Source organism: Podarcis filfolensis, assembly GCF_964270895.1.
Source record: "Podarcis filfolensis genome assembly, chromosome: 5".
NCBI lineage: Eukaryota > Metazoa > Chordata > Lepidosauria > Squamata > Lacertidae > Podarcis > Podarcis filfolensis.
In genome coordinates this window covers 1,591,517-1,615,256 of record NC_139608.1, presented here as the reverse complement: position 1 = coordinate 1,615,256, position 23,740 = coordinate 1,591,517, and the positions used below count along the sequence as shown (strand labels likewise).

The window sequence follows — 23,740 nt, the reverse complement described above, 5'->3', positions numbered from 1 at the left end:
GCAGGGCAGCGGCGTGCGCAGTTTGATCCATCTTTTAGATTTAGGGGAGCTAGTCTCAAATGTTTGTTGGGGGAGACCTAGGTTTTTTGGGGGGAGAGTTATTTGTCCTGTCTTCACGCTTTTTATGATGGAGGACCGCTGTAGCCACCCCCAAAGACACGTTCTCAAGATGGAGGGTGAGGGAACAGCTGCAGTCGCCTGCGGTTCCTGTGCAATGTTTGCCATCTTGCCAAAGGTTGCAGGCAGCTTTACCTGCAGCAATTGCATGTTGATTGCCCTCTTACAAGAGAAAGTCCAGCAACTGGAGGAACGTGTAGCTACGCTCCAAAGAATTAGAGAGCTGGAGCTCTTCTTGGAAGCAACAGAGCACACCGTCTCCACCAAGGAGGAGACAGGGGACTCCCCTGAGAAGGAGGCTAGTTCACCAACACAGGAGCCAGATATATGGAGAAACGTGACTCAAAGAAGTAGGAGGCCCAGGGTTCGCTCTGATTGTTTAGAAATACACAATCGCTTTGAGGTCCTCTCTCCTAGCATGGAAGACGAAGAGCAGACTCCATTTGAGGATCTCTCCCTCATTACAGTCGATCAGGTATATGAAGACAAGCAGCAAAGTCAGTCCTCAGGGAATGTGCAGGCGACCTTGGAACGGACAGCTCACGGAAGAACCCCGACCAGACCTAAGAGGAGGCGTGTAGTGGTGATAGGGGATTCCCTACTGAGGGGAACAGAAGCAGTGATCTGTGGGCCTGACAAGATGTCTCGGGAAGTGTGCTGTCTCCCCGGGGCTAAGATCCAAGATGTAACTGAACGACTGCAAGGAATCATAAAACCCACTGACAAATACCCCTTCCTCTTGGTTCATGTGGGAACCAATGACACTGCAAGCAATAGCCTCCAGAAGATCAAAAGAGACTACGAGGCTCTGGGCAGGAAATTGAAGCAATTAAATGCACAAATTGTCATCTCATCTGTCCTCCCAGTTGAACGACGTGGCCCAGGGAGAGAGGGAAAAATAGTGGAAGTGAACAGCTGGCTTCGCAAATGGTGTAAACAGGAACGGTTTGGATTCTTAGATCACAGACTGCAGTTTCTTGAAGATGGACTTCTGGCAAGAGATGGGCTGCACCTCACAACGGTTGGGAGGAATGTTTTTGCCAAAAATCTCAGAAACTTCATCAGGAGGGCTTTAAACTGACTAATGTGGGGGAGGGAGACAGTGCTCCTGAAGGTAGGAGTCTATCAATTGATGAAGATGATCATCCAAATGTCATAGACCAAATGGAGCAAACAGCACGCAGACCTAGTGGTGGGAGGAAAAAATCCTTAAATAAGAGACACGGGGGAATGATAAATGGACTTCAATGTCTGTACACTAATGCGCAAAGCATGGGAAATAAACAAGATGAGCTTGAGCTCTTGGTACAGCAAATTAAATATGACATAATAGGCATCACTGAAACCTGGTGGGATAAGTCCCACGATTGGAATGTAATAATGGAGGGATACAATCTATTTCAGAGAAACAGACCAGACAAGAAAGGAGGAGGAGTGGCGTTACATGTCAGGGATGTGTATACCTGTGAAGAGATCCAAGATTTAGAACCTCAAAGCCAAAGTGAGAGCATTTGGGTCAAAATTAAGGGAGAGAAGAATAACAGTGACCTCATTGTGGGAGTTTACTATAGATCCCCAAGCCAAACGGAGGACATAGATGATGCCTTCCTAGAACAGATGGCCAAGCATGCAAAAGGAAGGGAGATAGTAGTAATGGGGGACTTCAATTACCCGGATATTTGTTGGATGTCAAACTCAGCCAAGAGCATAAGGTCAAACAGATTCCTCACTGGCCATGCAGAAAACTTCATTGTCCAGAAAGTGGGAGAAGCAACAAGAGGAACAGCCATTTTAGATCTGGTCCTAACCAATGTTGATGACCTGGTTAGTGGGGTAGAAGTGGAAGGATCATTAGGCGCGAGTGATCATGCTCTTCTGAAGTTTACTATACAGCGGAAAGGAGCAGCCAAGCATACTAGGACTCAATTTCTTGACTTTAAGAAAGCCGACTTCATAAAACTTAGGGAAGTGCTGGGTGAGATCCCATGGACAGTAATACTAAAAGGAAAGGGAGTTCATGATGGCTGGGAGTTTGTTAAGAGGGAGATAGTAAAAGCACAACTTCAGGCAATACCAATGAGACGGAAACATGGAAGGTGCCTAAAGAAGCCAGGGTGGCTATCTAAAGAGCTTTTAACTGAGTTAAGATTAAAAAAGGATGTGTACAAGAAATGGAAAAGGGGGGAAACCACCAAAGAGGAATTCAAACAAATAGCCAGCACGTGTAGACACAAAGTCAGAAAAGCTAAAGCACAGAATGAACTCAGGCTTGCTAGAGAGGTTAAAAGCAACAAAAAAGGCTTTTATGGGTATGTTCGTAGCAAAAGGAAGAACAAAGAAACAGTGGGGTCACTCAGAGGAGAAGATGGTGAAATGCAAACAGGGGACACAGAAAGGGCTGAACTCCTCAATGCCTTCTTTGCCTCAGTCTTCTCCGATAAAGAAAACAATGCCCGACCTGAAGAATTTGGAGCAAATGATTCAGCAGAGGAAACACAGCCCAGAATAACTAAGGAGATAGTACAAGAATACTTGGCTAGTCTAGATGTATTCAAGTCTCCAGGGCCAGATGAACTGCATCCAAGAGTATTAAAAGAACTGGCAGATGTGATTTCAGAACCACTGGCAGTCATCTTTGCGAATTCCTGAACAGGCGAAGTCCTGGCAGACTGGAGGAGGGCAAATGTTGTCCCTATTTTCAAAAAGGGGAAAAGAGAGGACCCAAATAATTACCGCCCAGTCAGTCTGACATCAATACCAGGGAAGATTCTGGAGCAGATCATTAAGCAAACAGTCTGTGAGCACCTAGAAAAGAATGCTGTGATCACCAATAGTCAGCATGGATTTCTGAAAAATAAGTCATGTCAGACTAACCTGATCCCGTTTTTTGACAGAATTACAAGCCTGGTAGATGAAGGGAACGCAGTGGATGTAGCCTACCTTGATTTCAGCAAGGCATTTGACAAGGTGCCCCATGATATTCTTGTAAAGAAGCTGGTAAAATGCGGTCTTGACTATGCTACCACTCAGTGGATTTGTAACTGGCTGACTGACCGAACCCAAAGGGTGCTCATCAATGGTTCCTCTTCATCCTGGAGAAGAGTGACTAGTGGGGTGCCACAGGGTTCTGTCTTGGGCCCGGTCTTATTCAACATCTTTATCAATGACTTGGATGATGGACTCAAGGGCATCCTGATCAAATTTGCAGATGACACCAAACTGGGAGGGGTGGCTAACACCCCAGAGGACAGGATCACACTTCAAAACGACCTTGACAGATTAGAGAACTGGGCCAAAACAAACAAGATGAATTTTAACAGGGAGAAATGTAAAGTATTGCACTTGGGCAAAAAAAAAGGAGAGGCACAAATACAAGATGGGTGACACCTGGCTTGAGAGCAGTACATGTGAAAAGGATCTAGGAGTCTTGGTTGACCACAAACTTGACATGAGCCAACAGTGTGACGCGGCAGCTAAAAAAGCCAATGCAATTCTGGGCTGCATCAATAGGAGTATAGCATCTAGATCAAGGGAAGTAATAGTGCCACTGTATTCTGCTCTGGTCAGACCTCACCTGGAGTACTGTGTCCAGTTCTGGGCACCACAGTTCAAGAAGGACACTGACAAACTGGAACGTGTCCAGAGGAGGGCAACCAAAATGGTCAAAGGCCTGGAAACGATGCCTTGTGAGGAACGGCTAAGGGAGCTGGGCATGTTTAGCCTGGAGAAGAGGAGGTTAAGGGGTGATATGATAGCCATGTTCAAATATATAAAAGGATGTCACATAGAGGAGGGAGAAAGGTTGTTTTCTGCTGCTCCAGAGAAGCGGACACGGAGCAATGGATCCAAACTACAAGAAAGAAGATTCCACCTAAACATTAGGAAGAACTTCCTGACAGTAAGAGCTGTTCGACAGTGGAATTTGCTGCCAAGGAGTGTGGTGGAGTCTCCTTCTTTGGAGGTCTTTAAGCAGAGGCTTGACAACCATATGTCAGGAGTGCTCTGATGGTGTTTCCTGCTTGGCAGGGGGTTGGACTCGGTGGCCCTTGTGGTCTCTTCCAACTCTATGATTCTATGATTCTATGATTCGAAACCAACTGCGGGACCAGAGATTTACAGAAGATTGGAAGAAGTATATTAATTATTTGAAGAGCAACTGTAAGCAAAAAATTATGCTAGTAGGACTACAAGATGTTTTGTAAGGAGAAATATACAAAGTGTTACAAAGTAGAAAAAGATAGAGATATTGGTTATGAGTTTGAAATGTAATAGGGAAGATAAGAAATGCATACTGAGAGATTAGATTGGAAAATTTTCAGACAGGATTGATGGAAGTCAAAAATTTGAATAAGATGTAAAAGTATGTTTAATTACTGTTGAAAATGATATGTTAAAAAAAAACCTAATACAAAATCATATATATATATATGAAATAGTTGTTCACACAGTTAAATGGTGGGACTCAGCCCCACGAGGCACTGACGCCCCCCTCCCCACCCTGGATGGATTTGAAAGGGAATCAGCCAAATCCATGGGAGAGAGAGCAATTGCTGGCCAGAGGCGGAGCTAGCTGCTCTGGCACCCAGAGCGGTGCACATGCTGTGCATCCGGGAGCAGGGCTAGCCCCTCGTGGGGGTGCCACCTGTGGCAAGTGTCCCAGGGGAGGGGGTGGCTCCCGGGGTGAGCAGCGAGTGTCCTGGGGTGCTGCCCGCAGCGAGCAGTGAGCAGCCCAGGGGAGCAGCACAGCAATGTCACCACCCCCCTCAGGGATAGCACCCAGGGCAGACCACCCCACACCGCACCCCCTTCCTCCGCCGCTGTTGCCGGCTACTTGCCGGGATGGCTCTGCTCGGCCTCCATGGTCAGAGGCAACAGTGGCTCTGAATGCCAGTTTCTGGAGACCCCAGGAGGAGACAGGGCTCTTGGGCTTGAATCTTGCTTGGGGGTTTCCCATAATATACCATGAAAAAAGCACACCAGGAAATCAGGCCAATGTAAATTTCAGTAGTGGGAGTGGTCCCTACTCACAAATCAATAGTCAATAGTAACAAAAACTAATCCATTCAAAAGTATGCATTCTGACAAGGATTACAAACTCAAATAGAGATTACAAACTCAAACTCATAAGGATATGTATAACACAATAATTTGTTACAGAATTAAAGTCTAAGACCTTCACATTGAATCTGACTATGGACTCACATGAACTTCTCTACTCATAAACTCTTATCTGTAATCTCCATTTGAGTTTATAATCTCTATTTGAGTTTGAAACCTTGTCAGAACACATACTTTTGAATGGATTAGTTTTTGTTACAATTGACTATTGGTTTGCTGAAATTTATATTGGCCAGAGTTCTTAGTGTGCTTTTTTCTTGGTTTCCCATAATAGGCAGCTATTCAGCCACTGTGTGAATAGGATCCTGGACTAAGTGGGCAACTGGACTGATCCAGCAATATTCCTCTTATGCTCCTTTGCTTCCCTCTTTGCTGCTGACTCCCATCACGGAAGTTGGGCTCCAAAAGGCGCCCTGCCATATTTCATGAGGAAAGAGCAGAGGGCGATTCGGACGGTGCTCAGAACCGTCTGCCTGGCTTCTTGTGATGCCAGCAGGACTTGACATCTTTTCGCAGGGCCTGCAAGACAGAACTGTTCCGCCTGGCCTTTGGTTTGGACTCAGTCTGACCCTTATGTTTTCCCTTCCCTTATGGTTTTGATCTACGGGCTACTTTTAAAATGAGGCTGCATTTTAAATTGCATTTTAACCTGTATTTTAAATTGTCTTCTCTCCCCCCCCCCTTATGATTTTACTGTAATTTTACTGGTGTTAGCCACCCTGAGCCTGGCTCTGGCCGGGGAGGGTGGGGTATAAATAAAACTTATTTTTATTATTATTAGCTCTTTTGCCACTCTCCAGGAACTCGCCACATCTTCCGCCAGCACGTGAGGCGAGGTTTCCTTGGTGATACGAATATCACCACTTCTCCATGAGGTTAATTTAATTTCCTTTCTCGTCCTCTCCCTTTCCTCAACACAGATTTCTCCCTGAAAGCTGAGATGCCAAGACTGGAAGTCTCGCTTCCTTCCTACCCATTCTGCAGGCGCACACCTGAAGTTCTCATTATGCCGAAACCAAAAGCAAGTTTGGGCTCACAGCCGGTGTGGATGCAGGGACGGCCAAATCGCTCGCAGCCTTCTTAGTAACACACTTGTGGTTATTTAGCATCATTTAATTCACCGTATTCACATGCTGTTTCCTTTAAGGAAATCAAAGTGGCCTCCGTGGCTAAAACGATTGAATATTTACATCTTGCAAAACCAGCAGGGAGAGTAACAGGAAACACTGTTCAAAAAGTTAATAAAAAAATGGTTAACCTTTGAAGAATATCTTAAAAACTATATGGACAACGCGAATCTCCTAGCAGATTCAGACTAAATCTTGTAAACAGAGGGAGGATTCAGTAAAATATGTATAGACAAACGAAAGGAATGTGGAAGAACATGTGTATGGAGTTAAGATTGATAACATAGCATTGAGAGGAAAATCAAATGTGTGTGATGTGATTTCCAGTTTAAGGTACGAGGGCAAGTATTGTATGAAATGTATGTACTGCGTATTGTGCAATATTTATTGAGTTTTATGTCATTAATGTGTGATAATAATAAAGATTATGTTTACAAAAATAACAAAGTGGCCTCCATGGTTCTTCCCCCCCCCCTCAAATTAATCCGCACAACAACAACCCTGCGAGGTAGGCTAGGCTGAGAGGCAGGGACTGTCCCCTAAGCTCTCTCGGGGAGCTCCATGATCAAACCCTGGTCTTCCATGTCCTAGACTGACCCTCTAACTCAGGGGTCAGCAACCAAAGGCCCATGGGTCAGTAGCGGCCCATGAGGCTTGTCTAACCGGCCCGTGGTGACCCCTGCCTCCCCCCACTGCTGCCCCTGCCGCCCGTTCTTACCAGCTGTGCTGGGCCCAGGGTAACGCTTGAAACACAGTCCAGGACCAGTCCAGAATCCGGAGATTCTGCTAGGAGTCAGTCCAACAGGGCCAAGGCAGGACATGAGGCAGGAAACCAGGCAAGGTCAGGCACAGGATCACAGGCAGAATCTGGCATACAGCAATGTTGCTCCCGCAACCTGGGGCAAGGTCCGACAGCCTTTTATCTCTGTCGGGGTAATGGCCGGTCCTGATCCCCCAGCGACTCACCTCCCTGTTTCACCTGAAGGCAAGCACTCCTCCTGCGAGTACTCAGGTCTCTCCTTCTCTCAGACCTCAGTCTCTGCAGCTCAGGAGACGTAAGTGGGTGACTAGACCCAGGGGCCGCCTCAGCCTCTCCTGATCTAACTGGTAATGGAGCAGCTGTAAGTGATGGCCGAGCTGGAGGCAAGGAGGTCTTCCCCGCATCTGGAGCCAGGGCAGGCTCAGGCCCCTGACTCGGCCCAGCTGGTCTTTGTTGCAGGGGAACCTGTGCAGACTGGGACTCTTCAGGATCAGGCCCCAGACTTGGTTCAGGTGATGCCTGAGGCAATGGATCCGGTGCGGACTGAGACTTCTCTGGCTCGGAGTCTGAGCCCAAGTCCCAGGCCATCACACCGGTGTGGTGCGGCGCAGGGACCGACTTCTGGGTTGATGGCACCCATGCGCATGTGCACGGGCACTCCTCCAACCCGGATGTGCACTGGAAAGAGTGTGTGCACACGCGTGCAGGACAGAGAAGCACATGTGCGCATGTGTACACACTATTTCCAGCTCACTTCTGGGTCGGAGGAGCACTGGAAATAGTGTGTGCACATGCGCACCGGTGCTCCTCCGACCCGGAAGAGCGCGCGTGCGCGCACACTCCAGCCTATCCTCCGACGGACGGAGCAGCGACCGGCCCAATCCTCCGATTAAGGTTGCTGATCTCTGCTCTAACCCCTTGACCACACTGCCTCTCGATAAGAGTCCTGCAGCTGATTGAGGCCAAAAGTCCAGGGTTGCCCAACGTCCTTCTCTCACCATGACCAACCAGATGCTCCCAAGGGAAACCCACAATCAGGATTCGAACACAAGACACCCTCACCCCCTGCAACCCCCAGCAAGTGATATCCAGAAGTATTTGTGCCTCTGACAGCAGAGGTGGAGCAGGGACATCCTGGCTGGCAGCCTTCGCTAGTCCTCTCCTCCTCCTTGAATATGTCTTGTCCTCTTCTGAAACTGTCCAAGTTGGCGACCATCACTGCCTCATGTGGCAGTGAGTTCCTTAGACCGACTGATGTTTGTTTGGTTTGGAAATCTGTAACAGAATGATGTGAAAAAATACGAAAACTTAATTTTGAAAACCCCAACAACGATGCACTGTGTGGCAAAGTACAACATTTCTGTTTTAATTTTACTGGGATTTAATTACTCTTTTAACAAATTTTACAAGAAGAGCCTGCTGGACGTGTAACACCTTGTTTTTATAAGTGCATATGACAAGCTAAACTGTTTTTAATATTGTGTTTTAATGCTGTAACCCGAACCGGGACCTTGGGGTGAAGGTCGGGTAATAAATCTAGGACGCCCGCAGGCATAATTTGAAGGCAACGGCCCTCTCCTCCAGCTGTTGCAAACAACTGGTCGCCCTCAAAGTCCTCTTGCCCCCAGAAGCAGGCTCTGTCTCGAAGGAGAATTGTTCCCTGCGCTTCTTCCCGATCTTCGAGCGGCAGGCCCCAGCCTTGTGTTCTTCTGACCGAGGTAAAATACACAGAGGTCTCAAACAAAAGGAACACCGCAAAAGATAAACAGCGGCTAAGTAGCAATCTTGGCCTCTGCGGCGCAGCCCTGGGTTATGTAATGGAGCCTCCCCGGTGCCAAAACCAAAATGCACAGGGAGGAAAACTCTGCCCGAGGGACAAGTGGGAAAGTGCAGGATGGGCCCGGGCACCGATTCAGCGGCGCGTGCTCTTCTGGATGGAGCCAACCGGGCGGAGGAGGTGGTGGAGGGGCACTTGCCCAGGCAAGCGGAGCAGAAATGTGCACCAGTGATGCAGCCATGCACCTCTTTCAATGAAGCAGCAACTCTCTCAGTGCATAGGATAGAAGCATGCCTTGCTGCACCCCAATTCCCACAGCAGCGTGAGATTCCAGGGGTTTCAGGGGGTTACCCAGGGTTCGCGTTTCCTTCTGGAAATGAGGCTTAGTGGAGACTGCGGTGTCTTTAGGATACATGGCTGTTTATGTGGGAATGTTGTGGATAGTAGGAGAGGATATTTTGGTTAAATATTACCCTTCCTCACTCATGCTAGTGAGTCAAGTAGCAGAGCACATTCCCCTATATAACGCAGGAAGCCAGTCTGCAGATTCTTTTGAATCTCTTTAGTCAAGCAATCCAGTCTGGCCTGCCCAGGTTGGATTATTCCTGGTAAGTCCCCTTTCAATCCCTCTCAAAAGAATAAAGACACAACAGACTTTCCTTAAAAGTTACAAGAATTTACTTACTGTTGTTTTTTGCTCTATAAGACTCACTTTTTCCCTCCTAAAAAGTAAGGGGAAATGTGTGTGCATCTTATGGAGCGAATGCAGGCTGCGCAGCTATCCCAGAAGCCAGAACAGCAAGAGGGATTGCTGCTTTCACTGCGCAGCGACCCCTCTTGCTGTTCTGGCTTCTGAGTTTCAGAATATTTTTTTTCTTGTTTCCCTCCTCCAAAAACTAGGTGCGTCTGGTGGTCTGGTGCGTCTTATAGAGCGAAAAATACGGTACATTCAGTGGCATTGCAAGGGGGTGGGGGGGCAGTGTGCCCCGGGTGCCATGTCAGGGGGTGACAAGAAGGCACCCCATGGGGTGCTCGCCCAGCCACCCCCGGGTGCGGTGGCATGAGCAGCCATCGCACCTCCACAGCGCATGTGGAGAATCCTCCATTCGCAGGTGCAGCCATGAACAGAGGATCCAAGCATCATCTGTACGGCACTGGCGGCAAACCGCTATGTACAATGCATGCGCTGTGTCGCACACATGTTTTTTTTTAGTATATGTGCTGCCGAAGCGAGCACTGCTGTGTCGCACACATGTGCTGTATGTAGCGACGCCGCACATGCACTGTATATAGCAGTTTGCAGCCGGTGCCACTCAAGCGCCATACAGCACTCGAGCGGCACAGGCGGTAAACCGCTATGTACAGCTCATGTGAGGCATCGCTATGTACTGCACATGTGTTGTACATAGCGATGCCACACATGAACAGCTGGCGGTTTGCCCTGCCCTGGGTGTCGGTTAGCCTTCGTTCTCCCCTTCTTACATTCAGTTCACAGTATGATCCCTGAAGGCAGGTGTTAGCTTGTAGAGAAATGTGTGGATTTACTCAGGGGCATTAAAATGAAGTTGAATGTTGGAAGACTCAGGACAGACGAAAAGAAGGAATTCTCCATGCAGTGCAACTATGGAACTCCCTGCCACAGGAGGCAGGGATAGCCATCAACTTGGATGGCTTTGAACAAAGATAAGACAAATTCATGGAGGAGAGTGTCAAGGGAAGTCATAGTACCACTCTAGTCTGCCTTGGTCAGACACCACATGGAGTCCTGTGTCCAGTTCTGGGCTCCTCAGCTTCTGTAGGACACTGGAAGATGCTCACAGGAGGGCAACCGAGATGACAAAAGGGTTGGAAACGAAACCTTATGAGGAACGGTTGAAGGATTTTGGTCTGTTTAGCCTGGAGAAGAAAAGAGAAAACAGAGAAGTTATATGATAGCCATCTTCAAATATGTGAAGGGCTGTGACACGGAAGACGCAAAAGCTGAGGTTGCTGAACAGACTCTTGGCCTGGGGAGCTGCTGTTGGTTTTTTGTACAGCGGTACCTCAGGATGTGAACGGGATCTGTTCCGAAGCCCCGTTTGCATCCCGAAGTGAACGTAACCCACGTCTGCGTGTGCACACATCACGTTTCGGTGCTTCTGCACATGCACGTGGCATCATTTTGATGGTCTGTGCATGCACGCGGCGAAACCCGGAAGTAATGCGCTCCGTTACTTCTGGGTCACCACGGAGCACAACCCAAATTTTCCTAACCCGAAGCATATTCATCCCGAGGTATGACTGTATCTTCGTTTTAGATCCTGTTATGATTTAAGTGGAAATTTTTCAGTTTGGTTACGGTATATATTTTTTTTAATGTTTTGCTTACTGTTTATGACTACTTTTGTTGTAGTTGTGTGGGTTTCCCACCCGACCCTGTGAGCCGCCTTGAGCATGGTCTGAACTGTGGAAAGGCGGCGTACAAATAAAATCCTGTCTGATGTCTGTAAAAGATGGAGCCAGATTGTTTTCTGCTGCTTCAGAGGGGAGGATCTGAACCAAAGCATTCAAATTGAAAGGAAGGAAATTCCAACTAAGTGTCAGGAATAACGTTCTGGTGGCAAGAGCTGTTCAACAGTGGAACGGACTCCCTTTGAAAGTGGTGGGCTCTCCTTCCTTGGAGGTTTCTAAGCAGAGGTTGTTGGGATGCTGCTAAGGAATTGGGGGCAACTGGCAAGCCCCCAGCTGGCTCCAGCCCACCAGCCGACGAGCCAGTCAAACTCTAGTCCTTGGTGCAGTCCTTGGTGAATCTGTGACCCAGAGCTTCAGAAGCTTCAGAAGCTGGGAACGCAACTCAGCAGAGTAAACGCACAACGGAAGTGGCAGGGAGAGGCTGTGTAAAGCATATTTAAAGGTAAAGGTAAAGGGACCCCTGACCATTAGGTCCAGTCGTGGCCGACTCTGGGGTTGTGCCGCTCATCTCACTTTATTGGCCAAGGGAGCCGGCGTACAGATTCTGGGTCATGTGGCCAGCATGACTAAGCCGCTTCTGGCGAACCAGAGCAGCGCACGCAAACGCCGTCTACCTTCCCACCACAGTGGTACCTATTTATCTACTTGCACTTGACGTGTTTTCAAACTGCTAGGTTGGCAGGAGCAGGGACTGAGCAATGGGAGCTCACCTCGTCGCGGGGATTCGAACCACCAACCTTCTGATTGGCAAGTCCTAGGCTCTGTGGTTTAACCCACAGCACCACCCGCGTCCCACAAAGCATATTTACAAGCAGTTTATTCAGCATACATCAAGACAAGAGGAAAAAACATGTCTTCTCCCTTTCATGTCCAAGCAAGCAGCATAAGCAAAAGCTATACACACAGACGGAAGTTCGCAGCAAGCTGTGCTGGAGCGTAAACAGACATGTGACATACAACAATTCCAGACGTCTGTTAAGGTGGAACGGAACATCAATATCCTAACAGAGGTGGCCATCTGCCATGTGTTCTTCAGCTGCGACGCCTACATGTCAAGGGGTTGGACTAGATGAGCCTTAGCGGTCCCTTCCAACTCTTCCATGATTCTCTGACAGTTCACCTCCCCTCTCATTGGAATATGGGTGAACTGACCTTGCAGATGTTCAGGCATGGGGCCAGTTGTGTCAATGTTCCAAGGTTGAGCATGGCTTTTTTTTAAGAGTACTGTGTCTTTGCACTGTCCAGAGATAGTCCAGAGAAAGGGAAATGAGGGAAGTTACGACAAGAAGCAGTTCTGAACTTCACCCACCCAGCTGGCAAATCACAAAGAACCGAAATTATCTCTGGCCCTCCTCCATCCCTGAATCTCTGATGGTTCTGAGGCCCCACCACAAAGGATAATCAGGGCTTTCTCTCTCTCTTTTTAATGAGCTATTTGAAGAAAACACTGCTATCATCTGGAGCTGGGAAGATGTGAAAGGGTCTCAGGGGAGCAATTCAGCTGAGGTGATTCTGCCTGAAAAATAAAAGTCTCCTCCTGCTCTGTGCCCAGAATGGCTGCCGTGGGGTCAGGTCAATTGTCTGGTTCGACATGGGAGGTGGGTTGGTCTGGGCCCCTGAGAGCCCTCAGTGGGTCACCAAGGGAAAGGAATTGGGGGCCTCTGCCACGGGACCCAGCTTAGCTGCGATTCCTGCATTGCAGATGTCCCTTCCATCTCTCCAGTTCTGTGATTCTAAGTAAGAATGAAAAGCTTCATTCTGACTCTTTGTCCGGGGTTGTAGATCAAAACATCTGGAAGCGAGAGCTGGACCATAAAGAAGGCTGATCGCCGAAGAATGGATGCTTTTGAATTCTGGTGCTGGAGGAGACTCTTGAGAGTCCCATGGACTGCAAGAAGATCCAACCTCTCCATTCTGAAGGAAATCAGCCCTGAGTGCTCACTGGAAGGACAGATCCTGAAGCTGAGGCTCCAAGACTTTGGCCACCTCAGGAGAAGAGAAGACTCCCTGGAAAAGACCCTGATGTTGGGAAAGATGGAGGGCACAAGGAGAAGGGGACGAGAGAGGATGAGATGGTTAGATAGTGTTCTCGAAGCTACAAACATGAGTCTGACCAAACTGCGGGAGGCAGTGGAAGACAGGAGTGCCTGGCGTGCTCTGGTCCAGGGGGTCACGAAGAGTCGGACACGACTAAATGACTCAACTACTACTACTACTACTACTACTACTACTACTACTACTATTCCTGGGTCATCTGAAAGGTTCTCTGTCTCTGGACAACATCTGGGGCAGATCCACCGTGCAGCTCCAGCAGCAGCAGAGCTGAGACAGGCAATTACTTTGCACACTTTCAGTTTTGCTTATTCTTTTGCTTTGTTGTTTCAAGGTCCTGTTGAGGTTTCCTGCCAGACCAAAATGATCTTTTCATTAAAAAGAATATCTATATATATACATGGTTGGCTCCCATCGAAACCGCTCGTCCATCCAGCATCCATAAAACCCCTAATAACTATTATAAAGCTTATGTTCCTGGCGCTTCCCAAACCTATAAATATTGTATTGAAATAGGATCCTTGTCTTCTCTGCACACACAAACCCCGGCACAGATCCCTCGCACATTAGCTGCAGTGTGTGTGTGAGTGTGTGTTTGTGTGAGTGTGTGTGTGTGTGTGAGTGAGAGAGAGAGAGAGAGAGAGAGAGAGAAATCTCTAACTGTACCTGAACACTATTTCATCTGTGATATTTTTGAGAAACTCCTTTGCCTTATTTTAATTGTTAAAGAAAAGAAAGTTGAAGATCTGGACCCTTATTCACCCTTTAAAATATTAGATGAGACCTGCAGGATCAATGGTCATTTAGTCCAGACGCCTGTAAAACATATTGTTATAAAAGCTCATCAATCAGCCAGAAACTTGACAAAGCAAATGTTTTTGTCTGCTCTCTCAAGCTATAAAGAATTGCTCCATGACAGATTTCTCTGCGAAGGGGATTCCTTGGCTGTGTTGGGGTTATGGAAACACGTTGCTGACATCATGCAAAGCTGCACGAGTTTGGATTATTCCTGGATTTTGCTTAAAATTTTTGCAAAACACTTTTGGGTGTCCAGGTCCTCTGGGAAAAAGTCCTTCCAGTGTAAGATGATCTGTATCCTCTTTTATTAAAACAAAAACAGTGTTTTATTCTTAGAAGATTCTGCGTCAAAATTTCAATTTGATAGTCTCTCCAGCATTTTTCCCCCAGGAAATAAATTTACTGATACCGAAATGCCATTGTACAAACCTATTGTGCGACTCCACTTGGAGTCCTGTGTGCAGTTTGGGTCTCCTCGCCTGGAAAAGGATATTGTGGAGCTGGAAAAAGGCCACCGGAATGACCAGCCGGGTGGAGGGGATCCCCTAGGAGCAAAGGGTGCAGCGCTTGGGACTTTTTAGCTCAGAGAAAAGGTGAAGAAGAGGGGGCATGAAATTTATAAGGTTGTGCATAGTGAAGAGAAAGGGAATAAACAGGGGAAAGCTTTTCTCCCTCTCTTCTGAAACTAGAACTCATGTTGAAAGACCCAAGACAGAGAAAAGTGAGCCCTTCTTTGCACAGTGCAGAGTTAAACTGCGGAACTCCCTCCCACAGGAGGCAAAGATGGCTTTAGAAGAGGATGAGACAAATTCATGGAGGAGGAGAGGGCTATCGATGGCTCCTAGCCACGATGGCTCCATGGTCAGAGGAAGCAACAGGTCCAAATACCAGTTCCTGAAAACTGCAGGAAGGGAGAGTTGCTCTTGCACTGGGAACTACTAGGTTGGCAGGAGCAGGGTCAGAGCAACGGGAGCTCACCCCATCGCAGGGATTCAAACCGCCGACCTTCTGATCGGCAAGCCCAAGGCTCAGTGGTTTAACCCACAGCGCCACCTGTTCTTAGGACTAATTATTTGGCACACATGTTGAAAGAAGTGTTATAAGAAAATAACTGCTCCTTTTCCCTTATAGGGTACCCAAGAGCCCGTATAGAGTCCTTATGTGGGTTCTCTATCGGTAGGAGAAAATAACGGAGGCCAAGCAGAGAATACTGAGACGCAAAGCAGCTAGTAAGCCTGATCTTTATTGATCTGTTGCAACAGGGTCCTCACTCCCCACAAGCAGGAGGGAGGAGGAACCCAGAACAATGGTGTGCAAGCCCTTATATAGACTTTTTAAATTGCCCACCCTATAGCTCAAGACCACCAACCCCCTAGAACATCATATGTCCATCACAGAAAGAGATGGTCCCCAGCATAAACTGGAGTGTGTTGCTTCTCTCCTGTCTGCCAGGATAACTGATCATGCCTTATCTGATTGCCTTTTCTGGTAGCCTGGCCATTCCTTTGAGATGGCAAATACTTAGTTCCTGAATCTCTTACGCATATTGAGAGTGTGCTCAGCTTCACAGATACTTGCCAGACTGTATTTTCAGGGAGGCGTAAGCCCCTACAGTCCGAAGACCACTGGAAAGCTTTTCCCATTTCCTTCCTCCTTGCAGAGAAATATTTGAGGTCAATTTGGGAGAGTCAAAATGACTTCAGGATTTCTCTCCTGTACTATTTCAGAAACATGGTTCATATGTATGTGTTTGCCTTGTACATTTATGAACATTTCCTTTATAAATACAAGACCTTAGAATTTCTATAACAGAAGCAACACATTGTAGGCCAGCAAGTATCAAATCAGGGTTAAGGCAATAGTTCAATCATAGAATTGTAGGGTCTGAAGGGACCACAAGAGTCATCTAGTCCAACCCCTGAAATGCAAGAATCTCGACTAGATCGTACAGGACAGATGGTGACTCAAAGCCTAGGAACTTTCAAACCGGGTTTGCAATGTGAAGATTTGTCCAACAACAGGGGAGATCCCAGTGCATGAAGGATGTGTATGTTTACTCAGAGAGGAATATAAAAAGTCTCTTCATTTCAGGCAATTAATCTCTTCTTCGGGGAAAATACGGAATTAACTGAGCTGTTAGTTACTCCAGCCTTACAAGCAACTCTCCATCCTGTGCAATATTATTTATTCACTGAGAAGACAATTGGCCCCTGGATTTGCATACGAATGGATTAAAATACACACATATGAGCAACAGCGGCGATTCCACCAGCCACAGACACGTGGGCAATGAGGAACACAGTACCCACAAGGCCCCAGAAGACGAGGTGTGGTTTTCCTCTCTGCCCTGCGGGCACTGCTTCTCCGAGAGGCACATTTGCCACCGTCCCAAACCACTCTGGCCTCCTCTGGGCATGACGCAATCCTAAAAGGCGCCCTAGAAATGAGTCATGCGAAAAAGGGTTCCCCGGCTCCATTCTGAGAGGTGCGAAGTTTCTTTTCCTTCCTCCAGGGCTCCCTCGGACAAATTAAAGCGCTGTGCCAAACTGGATTGTTTACCACTTGGGCCTATAAAAGGGTAGAGAGAGAAAGCGCACGCACGGGGCTTCCAGGCCTCATTTCCTAGAATATGTCACCCACGGTTTAAAATAAACATTCAGTGGGTACGAGGTGCCAAAGCGTCCCTCCCGCCTCCCTTCCATGCGCACACACACAACTTCGCTCCTGGAGTCATGGCAGCCTGACAAACAGCTACTCCAACTTGTGGGGGGGATATGAGCAAGGCTATCGCTAAAAAGATAAAACAGGAAGAAGACATAGAAGCCTAAACCAAGTCCAAGCCCTGTAAAGGTAAAGGTAAAGGTAAAGGGACCCCTGACCATTAGGTCCAGTCGTGGCTGACTCTGGGGTTGCGGCGCTCATCTCGTTATATTGGCCGAGGGAGCCGGCGTACAGCTTCTGGGTCATGTGGCCAGCATGACTAAGCCGCTTCTGGCGAACCAGAGCAGCGCACAGAAACGCCGTTTACCTTCCCGCCGGAGTGGTACCTACTTATCTACTTGCACTTTGACGTGCTTTCGAACTGCTAGGTTGGCAGGAGCAGGGACTGAGCAATGGGAGCTCACCCCGTCACGGGGATTCGAACCGCCAACCTTCTGATCGGCAAGTCCTAGGCTCTGTGGTTTAACCCACAGCGCCACCCGCGTCCCATATTCCAAGCCCTGTAGTCAGCGCCAAAAGTCCCAATTCCTTTTGAAATCCAGTGGGTGGGGAGCATGGAGGTGGTCTTCCAGGAGATATCTGACAAGGGCCGTCTTTACCTGGGGGCGCAAGGGGTGTGGGGCACCTGGGCGCCGAATTCTGGGGGGGGCACCAGGCGCCCACTGCTGAAGCCGCCTAAGCTCTTAACTATCTACCTGTTATGAAATAATAAATAATTTTGATCAAGCTAGAAAAACAAAATACATATATAACTAGGCATTACCGAAATGTATACCTACTGTTTCACTAAAGGACTTTCGACTTTGTGCGCATATTTACCAAAGACACACCACGCCAGTGGCGGCGCTTGTCATTCACAACGGCGGCGCATGTCAGACTCAACAATGGTGCTTGTCATCCCCAACGGTGCTGTGCAAGTGAAATTAACTCTTGTATCAAAATATTATGTTACGTATTGTATTGAGCTGCTACGCAGCAGCGCGGTGAGTCAGTGGCACCTTTGACACATAGAATCATAGAATCATAGAGTTGGAAGAGACCACAAGGGCCATCGAGTCCAACCCCCTGCCAAGCAGGAAACACCATCAGAGCACTCCTGACATATGGTTGTCAAGCCTCTGCTTAAAGACCTCCAAAGAAGGAGACTCCACCACACTCCTTGGCAGCAAATTCCACTGTCGAACAGCTCTTACTGTCAGGAAGTTCTTCCTAATGTTTAGGTGGAATCTTCTTTCTTGTAGTTTGGAACCATTGCTCCGTGTCCGCTTCTCTGGAGCAGCAGAAAACAACCTTTCTCCCTCCTCCATGTGACATCCTTTTATATATTTGAACATGGCTATCATATCACCCCTTAACCTCCTCTTCTCCAGGCTAAACATGCCCAGCTCCCTTAGCCGTTCCTCATAAGGCATCGTTTCCAGGCCTTTGACCATTTTGGTTGCCCTCCTCTGGACACGTTCCAGTTTGTCAGTGTCCTTCTTGAACTGTGGTGCCCAGAACTGGACACAGTACTCCAGGTGAGGTCTGACCAGAGCAGGATACAGTGGCACTATTACTTCCCTTGATCTAGATGCTATACTCCTATTGATGCAGCCCAGAATTGCATTGGCTTTTTTAGCTGCCGCGTCACACTGTTGGCTCATGTCAAGTTTGTGGCCAACCAAGACTCCTAGATCCTTTTCACATGTAGTGCTCTCAAGCCACTACACAACTGATTTTTCTCTTAAACAGGTGCCTAAGCAATACTTATAAGTTTAAGTGTGATGGTGTTGCATACTTAAGTATAAGTGTATTGTAAAGAAATGAGCGAACAAAAAAGTTTGTTTCTTTTCCCTCCCTTCTTTCGTAAACAAGGCGTAAGCATGGTTTCTGACATAAGCATAATAAAAGTTAATTTGGGGCTAAACTAAATTTGGGGGCACTGGGCAGATCTTTGCACCCCAGCGACACATATGCTAAAGACAGCGCGGTATCTGACAAGCCTTTTCCCTCTGTATCACTTTCAGGCAGTCCTTTTCTCATTTAGACAGGCATTTGAACTGATGTGATGGAACTGTAGAGCTCGAAGGGACCCCCAAAGGACATCTGCTCCAACTCACTGCAATGAAGGAATCTCAACTGAAGCATCCGTGACAGATAACTGTCCAACCTCTGCTTAAAGATCTCCAACAAAGGAGAGTCCACAACCCCCAGAGAGAGAATGTTGAACAGCTCTTACTGTCAGAAAGTTCTTCCTAATCTTTAGTCGGAATCTCTTTTCTTGTAACTTGAAGCCATGGGTTTGACCCCTACCCTCCGGAGCAGGAGAAATCAAGCTTGCTCCATCTTCCATGGGACAGCCCTTCGGATATCTGATTATGGCTACCATATCAACTCTCAGTCTTCTCCTCTCCAGGCTATATCTATGTTTGTATCTCTCTGTGTGAAGTTGCTATGCATGTTTTCATGGGGAAAATGTGTTACTGGGGTGGTGATTATTGGTTTCCTTTGTTAGCATGGTATGTATTTTTGTGTTTTCATCTCGTAAGCCGCCCTGCGGTCCTCGGATGACGTGTGGTAGAGAATCATAATAAATAACAACAGTGATAATAAATCGCTTTGAGATGTTTCATAGGAAGTTGATTCACAAATAAAGCAGAGTAACTAAATAAATCAGCTTGTAAGATCAGCATCACCCAGAAGGAACAGCAATTCCTGATGTTATTCACCGAAAGCAGGTTTCAGCCCTGTCCCTTCCCAGCAGAGGCCATCTCTTTGGATCCAGTTCTGCCGCACCTGAGAAGGTGGAAATGAAGCCAGGCTTTTGAGTCTCTCATTCGCCTCCCCCCACTGCAAATAAAAAATAAGAGAGCAGTTCCGTTTTCCAAGAGGCAATGTGCTCACATTACAAGACGTTGGAAAGGCCAGATCATTTCATTAGCGGCTGCGAAGAGAGTGCCCGGGAAAGCAATTACTGCGGCAGAAAGGTGGAAAATAAAGGTAAGCCCTCATCTAAGCCGTCAACCCACCAGGAGAAGCCGAACATCTCCTCTGACTGCAGAAGAGATGTTTTTGCGCTCTGGTGCTAGGCAGCCTGTTTCCTCCTCCTCCTCCAGCAGCCCCAGGCGAAGGCTGCGCAGGATCCTGCAACATGAGGAAAACTGACGGCCGCATGGAACTGCCATCAGGAAGCCCATCAACACCAGCCCCGCTGCAATGGCAAGTGGCCAAGCCCTGTGCGGGACCCCCAGGTCTTGAGAAGGGAAGGCAGCCAAGGAGGAGGTTCACAAGCACACACTTATGAGGGTTTTACCCCTAGCCCTAAACTCAAGGCACCTTCTCCTGCCCCAAATTCACATCACAGTGTGCGATGCAGCAGCAGAAATAGGCTAATCCTATTCTAGGTTGCGTCAACAGAAGTCTAGTGTCCAGATCAAGGGAAGCAATAGGGCCACTCAGTTCTACCTTGGTCAGACCACACCTGGAATACTATGTCCAATTCTGGGCAACAGAGTTTAAGAGGGATGTTGACAAGCTAGAACAAGGGCAACCAAGATTCTGGAAATCAAGCCTTATGAGGAACAGTTGAAGGTGTTGGGGATTTTTAGTCTAGATGGGGTGAATCATAGAACTGTGGAGCTGGAAGATACATCCAAGAGTCATATAAAGGTAAAGGGACCCCTGACCATTAGGTCCAGTCATGACCGACTCTGGGGTTGCAGCGCTCATCTCGCTTTATTGGCCGAGGGAGCCAGCATACAGCTTCCGGGTCATGTGGCCAGCATGACTAAGCCGCTTCTGGTGAAGCAGAGCAGCGCACGGAAATGCCGTTTACCTTCCCACCAGAGTGGTACCTATTTATCTACTTGTACTTTGACGTGCTTTTGAACTGCTAGGTTGGCAGGAGCAGGGACCGAGCAATGGGCGCTCACCCCGTCACGGGGATTCAAACCGCTGACCTTCTGATCGACAAGTCCTAGACTCTGTGGTTTAACCCACAGCGCCACCTGCGTCCCTTAGTGCTCCAGTAGGTGCGTGCATATGCAGAATCTGAATTGTCCTTAAAAATCTGGAATGTCCACCAGTGATTTTATGGGAAACAATTAGACAAGCACTCCTAATGGCGGTTGCAGTTTGATACTCTAGATGGGAACAAAACTTCCTCCTAGGGAGAGAGGCTAAACTGATCTGTGATCAAAAATGGGTGTCTTGTTGTGAACTCCAGCTGCAAATCCAATTAATGCAAGGTCCAGAGAGAGCAAAAAAGGTCACCCCGCAGAGCAAAACATGGAGAGAAACCGCATCCCAGCTCGACACCCATCACCCTGCCTTTCAATCTTTGCTCTTCTTGGCAAGATCGGTCACCCGTGATTTTGCAAGAGGTTGCCTATGACAACTTTCCCATAAAGATGCCTCTTTGCTGGTGTCGAGCAACACAAAGGAAGGGGCAGGATCTGTTCTGGGAATGCAGAAGGGGGGGGGGAGAGAGCAATCTGCAAATGTAATCAGGAGAGAAGCCGTCCATGCATTCATGCAAACCTTGCAGGAAGGAGCAAATGGAGAAATTTAGATACTTTGTCCCAGGAAGCCGAAGGTGTCTTGATGATGGCAGCAGAGCAGGGCTTGGTGGGCAGACGGTCATTTCCTGAGCGATAATTGTGGGCGTTAAGGCAACCTTTCCTGCTTGCCAATGCCCTTTCCAGTGGCGAGTTTCCTACTGTTTGCCCAAATCCAGCTCAAAGTGACTCATAGCCCAAAGGTCTTCCCCCACTCTCCTTGGGTGACTCTTATCTTCAGCTGCCAGCAGTCTCCCCATTAGGACTTTTTTCCTTGAGCGGAGCTGAGATCGCCCTTTGCTAAATTATTCCTAATTATATCTCCAAGGCCCACCCCAAACAAGCTCCCTCCACCCTGGCTGTTTACATTTCTCTAGGGCAGCACCCCAACCACCTCCCACGCCCGGCTCCAGGCGCTGAAGTGCGCCTAACCTTTTCCTGCGGCTCCAAGTTGGGTGATCAGGCGGCTATATTTATCCGCCACCAAAGAGGTGCCTCTTAGACATAATGACTTTCTCCTGCCATTTCACAGGAGGAGAAAGGAAGCCGGGTCACCTTCCGCCTGCCTCTGCGTGGAGAGGTTGCAAAGCTCAAATGAGGCGGCCCCTTAATCAAAATATTGTGGGCATTAGGTTTTCCTCCACCCTTCATTTTGAAACCACAGGGGAAGCAATTAAAGCAAACGGAGGTCACGGCTTCTAATCCAAGTCAGAGATGTGTGTGGTTGCCCTTAGGCAGGGAAAAGGCTTGAATTAACGCAATATTTTGCAATATTTTATGGCTTGCTGCAATTTGCGTATTATTTGTTTGATAAAATCTACACACCACTTGATTGTAGAAGAAGCCCCTCAAAGGTTCAGCGGGAATCTCCTTTCTTGCAACTTGAAGCCGTTGGTTCTGGTCCCACCCTCCAGAGCAGGAGAAAGCAAGTTTTCTCCATGTTCCATGTGACAGTCCTTTAGATATTTGAACTTGATTATTGTAACTCCTCTCAGAAAGAGCTTTCTGATGGCAAGAGCTATTTGACAGTGGAAAGGTCTCCCCTAGAAGGTGATGGATTCTTCTTCCTTGGAGGTTTTTAAACAACGTTTCGATGGCCTTGATCTGTCAGGGATTCTTTAGGGTTGGACTAGGTGACTCTTAAGGGATGTGGGTGGTGCTGTGGGTTAAGCCACATAGCCTTGGGCTTGCCAATCAGAAGGTCGGCGGTTTGAATGCCCACGACGGGGTGAGCTCCCGTAGCTCGGTCCCTGCTCCTGCCAAGCTAGCAGTTCAAAAGCACGTCAAAGTGCAAGTAGATAAATAGGTACCACTCCGGCGGGAAGGTAACGGTGTTTCCGTGTGCTGCTCTGGTTCGCCAGAAGCGGCTTAGTCATGCTGGCCACATGACCTGGAAGCTGTACGCCGGCTCCCTCAGCCAATAAAGCGAGATGAGCGCCGCAACCCCAGAGTCGGCCACGACTGGACCTAATGGTCAGGGGTCCCTTTACCTTTACCTAGGAGCAGGAATAGGCCTTCAGGTGGTGCACGGGCTCTCAGATGCAGCTTCTGGGCTGCCTCCACCTTCCCCAACCTCAGCAACTATTCAGCCTAGCTGCCTTCATGAGTTTGCAGGGGATCTGATGTGGAGATAGGGGCTCCGTTAAACTTCTCATTTGAGGGGAGTGCCTGCTCGCCTGCCATCCAGCCTGCCTTCCCTCACTCTGAAAATGGAAGCGTGGCACTCAAAAGGGAAGTTATACTCAGAATAGAGCACGTTCCGCTTCCGAAAAAAATTCGAAAACCAGAACACTCATTTCCAGGTTTGAAGTGTTCAGCTTCCCAGTAGTTTGAGAACTAAGCTGTTCGAAAACCGAGGTACCACTGTATTTGCTCCACTCTCTCTCCACATGGATGTGCCAACCTCCCCTTCTAAACTAAAACCTCAGCATTCAGGTTCAACTGCCGTGTTGGCACTTTGCGACAAATAAGTGGGATTGGGGTTGCAGTTTGGGCACTCGGTCTCTAAAAGGTTTGCCATCACTGCCTTAGATGAACCTGGGCTTGATCCATCCTTTATGTTATCTGCGAGAACGTTGCTCTAGACACCTAGCGCCACACCTACCTCCTGAGCTTGTCTTCACCTCCCTGTTTTCTTGTGATCACTACAATGAGCAGAGGGTGCTGTTTCAGGCTGCCAAGCAAAGTCCGAGAAGATACCCAGAAAGAGGATTTTGGCATCTTGCCCACCCAGCCTGCGTCATCTTCCTGGAATGATTCAAGACATAAGAGAGAAAAAATAGGG

At 48.0% G+C, this 23,740-nt stretch overlaps 2 protein-coding genes across 2 annotated transcripts in view; one reads left to right on the top strand and one right to left on the bottom strand.

The window, feature by feature from the left end:
• The window catches only part of GMNC (geminin coiled-coil domain containing), a 59,003-nt gene extending 56,273 nt beyond the window's left edge, over window positions 1–2,730 (bottom strand). The window contains exon 1 of the mRNA XM_083614960.1: window positions 2,307–2,730. The gene's annotated coding sequence lies outside the window, so the exon portion shown is untranslated. The remainder of the gene's footprint in view (window positions 1–2,306) is intronic.
• The window catches only part of CCDC50 (coiled-coil domain containing 50), a 316,416-nt gene that overhangs the window by 179,820 nt on the left and 112,856 nt on the right, over window positions 1–23,740 (top strand). The window lies entirely within an intron of this gene.